Source organism: Neophocaena asiaeorientalis, unplaced genomic scaffold, assembly GCF_003031525.2.
Source record: "Neophocaena asiaeorientalis asiaeorientalis breed wild unplaced genomic scaffold, Neophocaena_asiaeorientalis_V1.1 scaffold87, whole genome shotgun sequence".
Taxonomy (NCBI): domain Eukaryota; kingdom Metazoa; phylum Chordata; class Mammalia; order Artiodactyla; family Phocoenidae; genus Neophocaena; species Neophocaena asiaeorientalis.
This window is the reverse complement of record NW_020175432.1, coordinates 3,565,581-3,577,957: the sequence shown is the minus strand read 5'-3', so window position 1 is coordinate 3,577,957 and position 12,377 is coordinate 3,565,581.

The window sequence follows — 12,377 nt, the reverse complement described above, 5'->3', positions numbered from 1 at the left end:
TACAGTCCAAAAACCCTTGGACTTTTGGTGACTGGCAGAACTGGGGTCAAACACATGCCTGCCACTCCCTAGCTAGGCCAGTTACTTTCCTTAGCCATATCAGGAGTGAGAATACCAGTCTCTAAAGGTTGCACTGAGGATTGTGAGCTCAAAGTGCCTTGCATGGTACCTGGTACACATTAGGACTCAGGAGTTTTTAGTTTCATTCCAGTCACTAACTAGGTTGCTTTCTGAGAGCAAGAATCCAGCCTTAGGGCTTCCCTGGTGGCACAGTGGTTGAGAGTCCGCCTGCCAATGCAGGGGACACGGGTTCGTGCCCCGGTCCGGGAAGATCCCACATGCCTCGGAGCGGCTGGGCCCGTGAGCCATGGCCGCTGAGCCTGCACATCCGGAGCCTGCGCTCTGCAGCGGGAGAGGCCGCGACAGTGAGAGGCCCGTGTACCGCAAAAAAAAAAAAAAAAAAAAGAATCCAGACTTATTCATTTAAGTAATCCCTCAGTGCTTTTATAGTTCTGAATTGAACTGGGATCAAAGAGCAGCTTGTTGTCCAACCCCTTCATTTTATACATGAGAAACTGAGGGGCCCAGAGGGCAACTGTGACTTGTTCACATCCTACTGCTACTTTATGGCTGGATCCTAAACTTGCATTGTCTTAATCTCACTTTTGACCTCTGTGCAGGAAAGATAAGAAGGAAGGAGACCTGTGCCCTTGAGTCGTGCAGAGCAGAGTCATGTAAGAACCCCAAATTCCCTGAGCCTTACTTATGTCTCTTTCAGGCAAGCTGGGAGAAGGTTCTGGATACGGCTCTAATAGAGTCCCCAAACTCAAGAGCAAAGGGCAAGTGGGGTCCCTGACCAGGGTCAAGGCCACTTAAATCAACTTTATCAAAGGGAAATTGCAAATGAAGTGAGGTTATTTCAGAGCTACTCTATGTAATTTCCAGACTGATCCCTGGAAATGTCAGGACCTATAATTAGACCTCACTTTTTATTTTAAGAATGCACAGAATTTCTCTGATTCTCTGGAAAAAAAAGCATTGCCTGGAGGCAGAGATGTTGGATTAAGAGATGTCCATGAAATCTGGAATCCTAAGCATAAACAGAAGTCCCATTTGGCTGGAAAATTGTATCCTTGAAGAATCAAAGGCAAATGGGCATTTGTCAGAGAGAATGAAATACCCCACCAAAATGGATGACAGGAGCACAGCTTCTGACATAAAAAAAAAAAAAGAAACAAAAGGAAAGAAGAGCACATGACCCATTCCAAGGATGGGCTTTCCTTTCCATGGTGGTAGCAGTGATTGCATCTTTCTGCATCAAGGCATGTCCCTTCCTGGTCTGGGAAATCATGTGGGCAAACTGGCTAAGTGACATTCACATCCAAATAGGGAAATGGGAACTGAGCCAGGTGAATGCACAGGCAGCAAGGAAGTCAGGGCCTCAACAGTAGTTAGAAAAATGATGACCTGGTGGGTGCTAGCCGGCAGAGACATTCTCTTAGTGTTTTGGCTTTGGACAAGGAAGAGTGCCCACTGACAGTGAAGAATGACAGCTTGTTAATACCAGTGGAAAGGATACTAAGCCCAAATATTAAAGCCCACCAGTGTCACTCAATGATAGTTGAAGTTCAGGTTACAAACAGTAAAGTGCCCCTCCATCATTGCCTCCTGAGATTCTTGGACTGCCTAATTCATTTGTGTTTGACAAGCACTGTGACTTTCACATATGTGAATTGCTAGTCTACTGAAATTTGCATCCTTTGTCAGTGGTAAAAACTCAGTGCCTGGGGGGAGGGATAAATTAGAAGTATGTTAATCCCAAACTCCTAATTTCACACTACTATATATAAAATAGATAAATAACAAGGACTTACTGTATAGCACAGGGAACTATACTCGATATTTTGTGGGGACTTCCCTGGCGGTCCAGTGGCTAAGACTCCACTCCCAATGCACGGGGCCCAGGTTCGATCCCTGGTCGGGGAACTAGATCCCACATGCCACAACTAAACATCCCACATGCCGCAACTAAGACCCAGTGCAGCCAAATAAATAAATAAATATTTAAATATATGTATATAGTAATAACCTTTAAGGGAAAAGAATCTGAAAAAAACCTGATATATATGTATGTATAACTGAATCACTTTGATAACTTGGCTGTATACCTGAAACTAACACAACATTGTAAATCAACTATACTTCAATTAAAAAAAAAATTCAGTGCCCGTTTCCAGAGAGAAATAGACACCACCAAATCAGGAGGTTGGCCTATATGTCCTCATATAGCACCTGAATTATCCAGGAGTGGGGAGCAGGGTGTAGCTTTATTGGTGTTGGTTGGCTAGAAAGTCTAGAATCAAGTCCAGATGGAGTTCAGGAGTCCTTTCAGGCAGACTTTTTTTTATAGATCTCTGGGTCAAAAAGCTGGACTCTAGTAACAAATCTTACCCAGTTTGTACTGACACAATTAAGTGAAATTAGTGATAACCCTTTTCTGAGACAAAAAGTGTTATCTACACCTACATGCCTACAGCCTAGAAGACTTCTAAATCAAAACGGTGACTTCCCCAACCAGGAAGGAAAGCATTTCTGAATAGGAGAGAGTTCATCTTAGACACTCTGTATGCAGAAAGGAGGAGCTGAACGCAGACTTACTGCTGCCTTCGGAGAATTCACCTTGAGATTCTGTTGGATCTGAAGGCCTTTAGCATCCCAGACATGCATTTACACCTGAGCCTAAAACCCAGGTCAGGGCTTTCATCCTGCTGCATTTCGTATCCTTCCCTCGATCTTTCTCTGCCTTGAGACAACGGCCCTGTGCCCAGACACTTAAGTGACTCCAAGTGGCATGTGTGTCATGCCTGTGGTCACAGCCCACTGCTTTCATTCCCTCACCATTCTCTCCTCCTCGTCAGGCTGGTGTCTAATCCTGCCACTAAAATCTCTCTCTCAACTTAAGTTCTCGCTGAGAACTTAACGATTCCCATTCCAGGAACTCTTCTTGGTGTGTATTTTCTCTAACCTCTAGCATCTAGAGGACACTCCCTCCTCCTTGAAATATCTTCCATTGGCTTTCAGGGAACTTGACTTTTTTGGTCTCCTGTTCAGTCTCTGTCCAACTTCTACCTGGAAATTCTGCCAGGCTGCCCATCTCTTGCCACTCTTTGCCCTCTATGTGTCATCAGAGAATAAATCCCTTTGTGGAGTGGGACTATATAAGAACTCTAAGATCTGTATTTCCAGTCTTCTGGAGTTCCTTATCCAGGGTCTCCTTTGCCTCCAGATGCTTCCACGAAGATGTGACTCAAACCTGACCAAATATCGGACCAAATTTGGTAGCTCTCTCTTTGACCCATCTCCCATTCTTTAAACTAGCTGCTCTTTGTCATTTTCTTTCTTTCTTTTATTTTTTTTCTTGCACCAATGTCACTTTCCCAGTGTTCCAGGATGAAAGCTCTTAAATCTTTGGAAGTTTTAACATCATTCTTCAAGCTCAAACTTAGTTGCTAAATGCTGTGAGTTGCCTGCTCACTCTTCTATCTACTCTTTTCAATTTCCATTGCTACCACCCATGCCTGGACTATTATGTGCAAATATCAGACTGATTTCTCTTAAATCATGGACAATGTGACACCCCTACACAAAAAACTTCAATTTTTATGGAGGCTGTATTGTATTGCTTTTGTAATCAGGAAGAAAAAAAAAAAAAAAAAAAGAAGAATTCCATCACCAAAATGTAAAGACTGAATCTTGGCCTAATGTTTGAAGCCTTCTCCTTGCCCCTCCCTTCGCTACAGTTTCTTCCTGGGATGCTTTCTTCAGGAATGATACCTTATGTTGATTAGTGCAAAATTTCCTACACTGAATTCCACAAGGCATCAGAATGACTCAAGATATCAGTAGAGATTCTGTGATGAGTTTCCCTGCTTAAAAAAATTGTTTTTCAGGACTTCCCTGGTGGTCCAGTGGTTAAGACTCCGTACTTCCATTGCAGGGGGTGCAGTTTCGATCCCTGGTCAGGAAACTAAGATCCCACATGCCACACGGCATGGCCAAAAAAAAAAAGTTTTCAACCAGAAGATTTCGCTAAACCTTTAATATTGATAATACATGTTGTTATGTAATATTACAATCCCCCTCCCTTGAGCACATGATGTCTCCTTTTTTTCTAAGAACACCCATCAATATCCTGGCACTACTGTATAGCACAGGGAACTCTACTCAATTCTCTGTGGTGACCTAAATGGGAAGGAAATCCAAAAAAGAGGGGATATATGTATACATAAAACTGATTCACTTTGCTGTACAGTGGAAACTAACACAACATTGTAAAGCAATTGTATTCCAATAAAAATTAGTTAAAAAGAAAAAATCCTGGTGAACTCACATTCAGTAGAATGTGGTTCATGGCTTGATTGGGGCTGGCTTGGCATGTTGCCCTTGTCTAAGCCAGCTTCTGCCTCCCTTACTGCATCTCCCTCTCTCGGGAGTTCTATGAGATCAAGGTACATTGCCCCATTTTGGAGGGGAGACAGTCGAGGCTCAGGGTGTTTTATTCAGCTAGGGTCACAAATAAATAAAACCAGAACCTAGGTTTCAATTCCAATTCTGAACAAAATCCGACTCCCGTACAGCCTTTCCACCTGCTGGGCCCACGAGCGTGTTGGTAACTATCATTTTCTGTTTATAATCCTCATTTTTGTGCATTTTGTATTAAGTCACCACACAAAGTGGGTAGGCTGGATTGTTTTTCTTTCCTTCTTTCCTTCTTCCCTTCCTCCTTTCCTTTCCCTCTTCCTCCCTCCCTCCTTCTCTTCCTTTTCTTGCTTTTTCTTTCTTTCTCTTCCTTCCTTCCTTTCTTTCTTTCTTTCCCTTCCTTCCTTCTTTTCTTTCTTCCTTCCTTCCTTCCTCCCTCCCTTCCTCCCCTGTCCCTCCACTAGATAATACACTCCCAGAGGATAGAACTGCATTCTTCAGTATACACCTAGTAGATACACACACACATTCAATATATACACAGCGGACTACATTTAAACCATAAATGCCTGGGTCATCCGCCTTTTCTGAATGCCTGCTCATCTCTCCCCTTCACATCCCCTCTTCTTTTAGATAATAGCGTGTTAAGGACTGTCAGAACCGAGAGGAAGTTAAGCAATCAGCTAGTCCATCTTCAACATCTCCCAGATGCAGAGAGGGTATGACTGAGCAAGCCCAGCATCAAGGCGAGAGCCGAGCTGGTCTCTTGGCAAAGCCAGCCCGAATCTCAAAGGCCACAGAGGCTCATTGCACTTTCGTGGTTGTTAAGCCCCAGTGGCAGAGCAGGCGGCATCCTGTCTCCTGTCTTGAGTGGAATTCAGGAGTCCCCAGGGAGCTCTGGGCAGTCGCGGGCCGCGCCCCGTGGGTCACTCGTGTGCCTTTGTGAGGGCAGTTTCCTCGTCACTGCCCAGATGCTTCCTGCCTCCATGTTAAGGCCTCCAGGCCAGTCTGTGGGGAAGCAGCCATCAGGGCTCTCTGCCTTTGCCTTCCACCCAGACCAGACCAAGCTCGTCCTTCCTGCTGCTGTTCAACCTCTCATGCATCTGCTCACCAAGACCCTGGTCCTCTTTATAAGAATTTTCTCCTGGATTGTTGCCAAAGCATAGACAAGCGAGCCAGGAGAGAAAGACATCCCCCCAGACATATAGAAACTATAGAAATGTATCTGATCAGCATAATTCTCCCCTCTTCCTCCCCTGTGGTGGGCATGGGGCTGGCACTGGGTGGGTAGCAGGGCGAGTGGTGAGGATGGAATGAAAAAGGATACTTAGTGCTTCCATCTTATTTTGTTCTTTTGTACGAGTAACCTTTCAAAATTTCCCTCATTCATTGATATATTCATTTATTCCACAAATATTTAATGGGCCTCTAAGGAGGGCTGGGCACTGTGCGGTAGAGCGCCGTGGGCGAAGGTGCCGGGGATGAGGCATCTCTCTTTCACCTTGACCCTCAGGTCTGCTGTTCCCTTCCCCACGGGCAGCCACCATCACCAGACTCTCAAATGTCCCTCCAGAGAGGTTCTATTCCACGTGCAGATTCATGGGGTCCACTATGATTTTGTGCACACACAGAGTCATGGCGCACGTGCTCTGATCTTTTAAACTGAAAGCAAGTGTTCTGGTGGGCAATTCTCACCATGGAGGCAAGTTGCCACCCACAGTCAGTGACCGGGACTGTTCTAGAATGTTCCTAAGAATGGAGCACCCTTAGCCCAACATGGCTGTTTGGTATAGAAAGCCCTAGAAACACCTGCATTGGGGCCTGAGGGGAAAAGGTCCTTGGATCCTTGGAGTAGGCATATTTCTACGTGTCTTGGGTTAGGAAAGGCTGAATCACTACTTTTGCTTAGATCTGGAAACTGACTTATCTTCTTCCTAGTGCAGGAGTCACTAGTGCCCCTGGGTCTGGAAACCTTCACTCCTGCTCCAAATGATGCTGAGAGCTAGGGGCCTGCAGCTTAGGGGGAGATGGGGCTGTCGTGGGAATTTCAGTGCAAGGGCCCAGGTTCTCCACTGGAGCTGTCAGAGACCTGTGGTCATAGTGACCGTTCTGGATGCTGTGGTGAGCAAGTCGAATGGGGAGGGACAGACTGACAACAAAGTGAACAAGGTGATTTCAACCCCTGGTGATGTTGATGAAGAAAAGTAACCAGGGATGTGACATGGTGACTGGAAAGGACTCTGGCCAGGGCAGGAGTTGGCAGCTTGTGAGCAGGTGGATTTGAGGAGAGAACTGAATCTTAACAAGGACTCAGCCTGGGGATGAGCATTCTGGGCAGAGGGGAGCAGTGGATGCCACAGCCCTGAGGGCACTGACCATGGGGCAGAGAGCAACTGGAGAGCTGGTGGGCAAGGATGAAGTGGGAGAGCTGATGTTGCCGGCCTGGGAGGAAGCTGGATTTTATTCTAATGGGAAGAAGTAAGCACGCTACAAAGCTCTGTGAGCTCTGTTTCCCACTGGTAAAATTCCTTGTTTGGATTCGGTAATCTTCCAGCTCTCTGGTTTCATGCCTGTGTTCTTTTATTCAAAGATGTTATTGAGCCTCCAGGGTGGCCAGATTTAGCAAATGAAAACAAAGGATGGGGCTTCCCTGGTGGTGCAGTGGTTAAGAATCCGCCTGCCAATGCAGGGGAAACGGGTTTGAGCCCCGGGCTGGGAAGATCCCACATGCTGCGGAGCAACTAAGCCCGTGCGCCACAACTACTGAGCCTGCGTGCCACAACTACTGAAGCCCTCGTGCCTAGAGTCCGTGCTCCGCAACGAGAAGCCACTGCAGTGAGAAGCCTGTGCACCGCAACAAGGAGTAGCCCCCGCGCGCTGCACTAGGGAAAGCCCACGCGCAGCAACGAAGACGCAACTCAGCCAAAAATAAAATAAATAAAATAAAATTTATTAAAAAAAAAGAAAACCTAGGATGCCCAGTTAGGGTGAATTTCGTATTAATGACCAATTCTCATGTAGTATAAGCCTATCCCACAGCGTCAGAGTATCTTCCATGTGCCACGGCCCCGCTAGGAGTCAGCTCGGCTTTGAACGATTTTCTTCACACAACCCCGCAGCCTACTGCCTTCGGAGGAACTGGTCAGACATGAAGGCTAGAGTCTGGTGTGACTTGGGAGAGAGAGATTAACCGGCTTCAAAAATCCACCTTGGCCCCAAATTTTGACCTTGAACTGGCGATTCCTTTGGGTGCCCCAACTCCTGTTAGATGCTCACATGGCATTGATTAAAATGACTTTTCGACGTCCCCTGCATCACAAACATGTATTGTGTTGTGTGGGGAGATTATTTGGGTGGCCAGATATAGGTTCTGGCCTCTTTCATGAGAATTATGAGAAGAGAGGGTAACGTGTTCGGCACTCACCCATTATCCTCACCAAGGGTGAGGTAAAATTTGAACGTTGGAAGGATCCAGAGAGAGATGATGTGGCCATGGGCTCCTCGTCCCATCACGGGGACTGAGTTGACACTGCCATGGGGTCTGTCGGTGTGCAAAGCCCACCTGGCCCTGTACTCTGCAGACAAGGCATGTGGGTGTTTCCACAGGGCAACCCCGGGCATGGCCTTTGGCCTTTCCAGAACACAGTCAGGCAGGGGCAAATAATCCCTGGAAAACAACCTCCCTAAGTCAAGGTTTTGGGTCTCAGGAAAGCTAGATGCTGTGAGAGAAACAGATCCTGTGAATGAGGGTTTCAGGTGTGGCCCTGGTCCTGCGGGGGCTTCCTTCTGTTGGCGCCAGAAGACAGAACTTTCTGGAGGCAGGAAGGACTTCTTGGAGAGATGAAGTCCCTTTTCCTGGGGTGGGGGCGCCTCAGGAAACATCGTGGTGGCTGCTGGGCAGGGTGTTAGGGGTACAGTACTCGGACTGGGGACCCAGCTCTGAGGGATCTACTCTGGTTAGTTCGTGGTGGTGTCAGGAGGGATCTGGCCCTTGGTCACCTGCTGTTGGAGTCCATGTTATCCAAGGGGGTTAGTGACCCCATCTCTGTCATTGTCATCTTCTGACCCGTGCCCTTGCCTCACTTCAGCCCTGCCTGCATCACCGCCACCCGAGTTCACTTCTGGGATGTAGGCCTAAGCGTGGTAGGGGGAGAAGAACCTGAGGAGACCGGGAGACTTTGATCCTTCCCCTGGACAAGGGGGCTCAGTCACTTTCCCCATCCATCAATGTCCTCCTGGACACGACCCAGGTGTCAGCTGTGCTTGAGGTGGTGGTGGGCACAGGTGGCAGCCCCTGCCCTCCAGAATGCCACAGGCAGCCCAGATGCCCATCCAGCATCCTCTCTGGGGTGGCCAGACATGAGGGCTGCCCATTCCCTTCCCACAGTCTTGGTGGCCACGTAAGCAGAAGTTGGAAACGCCGTCTAGCTGCCCAGCTCTGACTGGCTTGGCTGAGGGAGTTCTCCCCTCTGTCCTGTCACAGATCTCCCCACCCCCCAGGTCCCCTGGTTGTCCCATCCTACAGTGCACTACTCTCTCGCAGGCAGGACAGCACTCACTCCTATCTGAGGTCCATCAGAGAGCTCCTAGTGGACATTGTAAATGTCCACTCCCTGAGAGCAGGGACTTTATCTGGTGTGGTTCCTGCTGTGTTCCCAGCACCCAGTACGTGCCAAATAAATGTCTGGCGAGTAAATGAGGGAATGAATGGTGCAGCCCTGACACCTAGAGAACCATGGGGATCAGCGTCTCTGACCTACATGTTACGGGAGGGGAATTGAGAGGCCCTGAGGTAAAGGTCAGCCCACATACTTGCAGATAAGGACAGAGCCAGGGTACACTGGGGTCTGGTGACATCCAGTCCAGCCCTCCCAGCCTGCTTGCCCTGCCTGATGGGAACACTGCCCGGGGTGTCCGCGCCCCCTGGCGGCTGAGGAGCAGGCTGGGCCACCGGCAGCCGCTGGTGACACACAGATGACAGAGTGGGAGATTTACTTCCGGTTCACGTTACTTCTGAGCAGTTTGTACTTAACCCTTTAGGGGAGCGTTTGTGTTCAGAACCCTGCAGCAGCAGGACATCCTCCAAGGGCCACAGAGACACTCGCTCTGGGCGGAGCATGCCTAACTGCAGATGGAGCCTGAACTCCAAGCTGCACGGACACATGACGCTCAGAATTGTGGTTAGAAACAACACGCAAAGCAAAACAAACACATGTTGACAAAGTGGTCTTCTTCTAAGGATCTGCCTTAGAGAGCTTTTCTGCATACACAACAGGGATAGGACGAACGAGTGCTGATCTCTCCCACAAACTCCTAATTCAGGGTAAGAATGTTGTGATTTTTAAAATGACATTTGTTGGACTTCCCTGGTGGTGCAGTGGTTAAGAATCCTCCTGTCGATGCAGGGGACACGGGTTCGGGCCCTGACCCAGGAAGATCCCACATGCCGCAGAGCAACTAAGCCCATGAACCACAACTACTGAGCCTGCACTCTACAGCCTGCGCACCACAACGAAGAGCAGCCCCTGCTCGCTTCAACTAGAGAAAGCCTGCGTGCAGCAATGAAGACCCAACGCAGCCAAAAATAAATATATAAATAAATTAAAAACATCAAGCCCCCAATTAAAAAAAAAAGACATTTGTTGTAGCAGCCATAATGCATTGAGAGTATCATATTTTTCACAAAGGGACTGTAATAGTCCCTTTATTTTCGAGTCCTTGAAAAAAGTATCAAAAAATATCCCTTGAAAAAAGTATCAAAAAATATCAAAGTGCTAAGAAAATCAAATTCACATAGAAACAAATCTTTTCCTTTTTTTCCCCAATGAACTGCATTGTAATCTCACCAAGTGAGCATGAATTTGTGGTGAAATACTTTTAAAATTGTCAGCAATCCCCCCTTCCCCTCTCAGACCCTCTGAGGACCAGCAGAGAGGGCGATGGGGAGTGGAGAGGGTTGGGAGGGAGGGGCCTCCTTTGACCTGGGGCCAGCCTCCACTGGGCACCTCTGAGCTGACTGGGATTTTATTAGGGGAAGAAGCCACCGTGGTTCAAATGGAAGAAGCGATGCGAGGTGCTGCACAGACTAAACATGGCAGGAATCTCCCTGAATAGCTTTCTTTGTGGGGAATTGTAAACCCAAAGAGCTCAAGGAAGCCAATACACATAGGGAATACTTTAAATTCCCAGGCCCCCAGGAGCCCATCAGCCTGGGGGTGTAGGGTCCAGGCTCCCCTGCAGGACAGCAGGGACCCGCTGTTGGCATTTGGCGGCAGAGGGGTGGGACTGGCCACAGTGACTGGGTGTTCTGACACAGGCACATTGTGGGCAGGTGTCCACAGTGGCATCTGCTGGACCTGTCTGGGGTTGGCCCATGCGCTCTTCCCTCTGGGATGCCCCATGGACCTACACACCCTATGTCAGGCTTGGGCCAGGACGTTTCCCCAGTGAAACCCAGCAGCCACAAGGAGAGTGCCCCTGGCAGGGGGACAGGTGGGAGTGAGCACACAATGTTCTGAGACCATTCAGGGAGGAGGCTGGGCAGCAGCCAAGTGGGAGACATGACTGGGCCTCAGACAGACGGAGAAGATGGCCAGGAATAGGCAGAGTGACCGGCAGGATTTCTGAAGATTGGGGATGTAGGTGTCAAAGGCTAGTAACAACCCCTTCCCCAGGCATCTGATGCTCGGGCCAGCTGCCCTGGCCACCTGCTAGCCTCTGTGAGGCCCATTCCTGTCTTCCCCTCAGTCCTGTGGCTGCCTCCTGGCTGAGTTCCTGTCATCTACTTCCCAAGTACGTTCTCTGCACTGTGTCACTGTGTGGAATCGCTCACACATCCAGTGGCCAGCAGTTCTGCCCTGGGATGACGGCCCAAAGGAGCCTTCAGAAGTGCCCCTGGAAGGGAGCAGTCAAGGCTACATGGGCATCATCTCGGGGCACAGGGACAAGAGCAACACGAGGGCCTTGATGCAGCATGAGTGGCAACCTGGCACGATACGTGCACCTTAAAAGCACGGCACAACCCAAGAGAATTGAAAACACGTGTTCAAACAAAATGCACAGGCACATCCATAACAGCACTACTCACGATAGCCACAAGGGAGAAGCAACCCAAAGCCCGTCAATGGATGACTAGATAAAATGTGGTCCATACATTATCCAACAGAACATTATTTAGCCATAAAAATGAAGCACTGATACACGCTACAACGTGGAAAAACCTTGAAGATGTCAGGATGAGTGAAAGAAACCAGACACAAAAGGACACATGATACATGATTCCATTTATATGAAATACCCAGAAGAGGTAAATCCAAGAGTGACAGAAAGTAGATTAGTGGTTTTCTGGGGCTGGGGTAATGGGAATGGGGAGTGACTGCTAATGGAGATGGGGTCTCCTTTTGGGGTGATGAAAATGTTCTGGAACTAGACAGAGGTGCTGATTGTACATAGTAAATGTATTTAGTGCCACTGAATTGTAGATGTTTAAATGTTAATTTTATGTTATGTGACTTTCACCTCAAAAAGGAAGAAAAAGAAAACAACCTAGGCACACGAAGGCTGACCCATGAGTTTTCTAAGAACACAGGGAATAGAACACCAGGCAAGCAAGAAAGTCTGTCTGTGGCGAGGGCCAGGACAGACAGTGCTGTGGGCCTCTCATGCCATGTCTCAGGGGTTTCCTCCCCTCTAGGCAGGGCTGGACTGAGGAACATCATCATTAGAGGGGAAAAGATGCAGGTTTCCACCAGGTCCTCCAGTCCAGGACATCGGGTTCTGCATCCTCACACTCCATAGTTTATAGCAGAAGTCTCTGTGGCCCCACTGGCTGGGCGGAGAAGGTTAGTCTTTGGGATGGCACATGTGAGGGGCAGACGGCACAACAAAGACACAGTGAG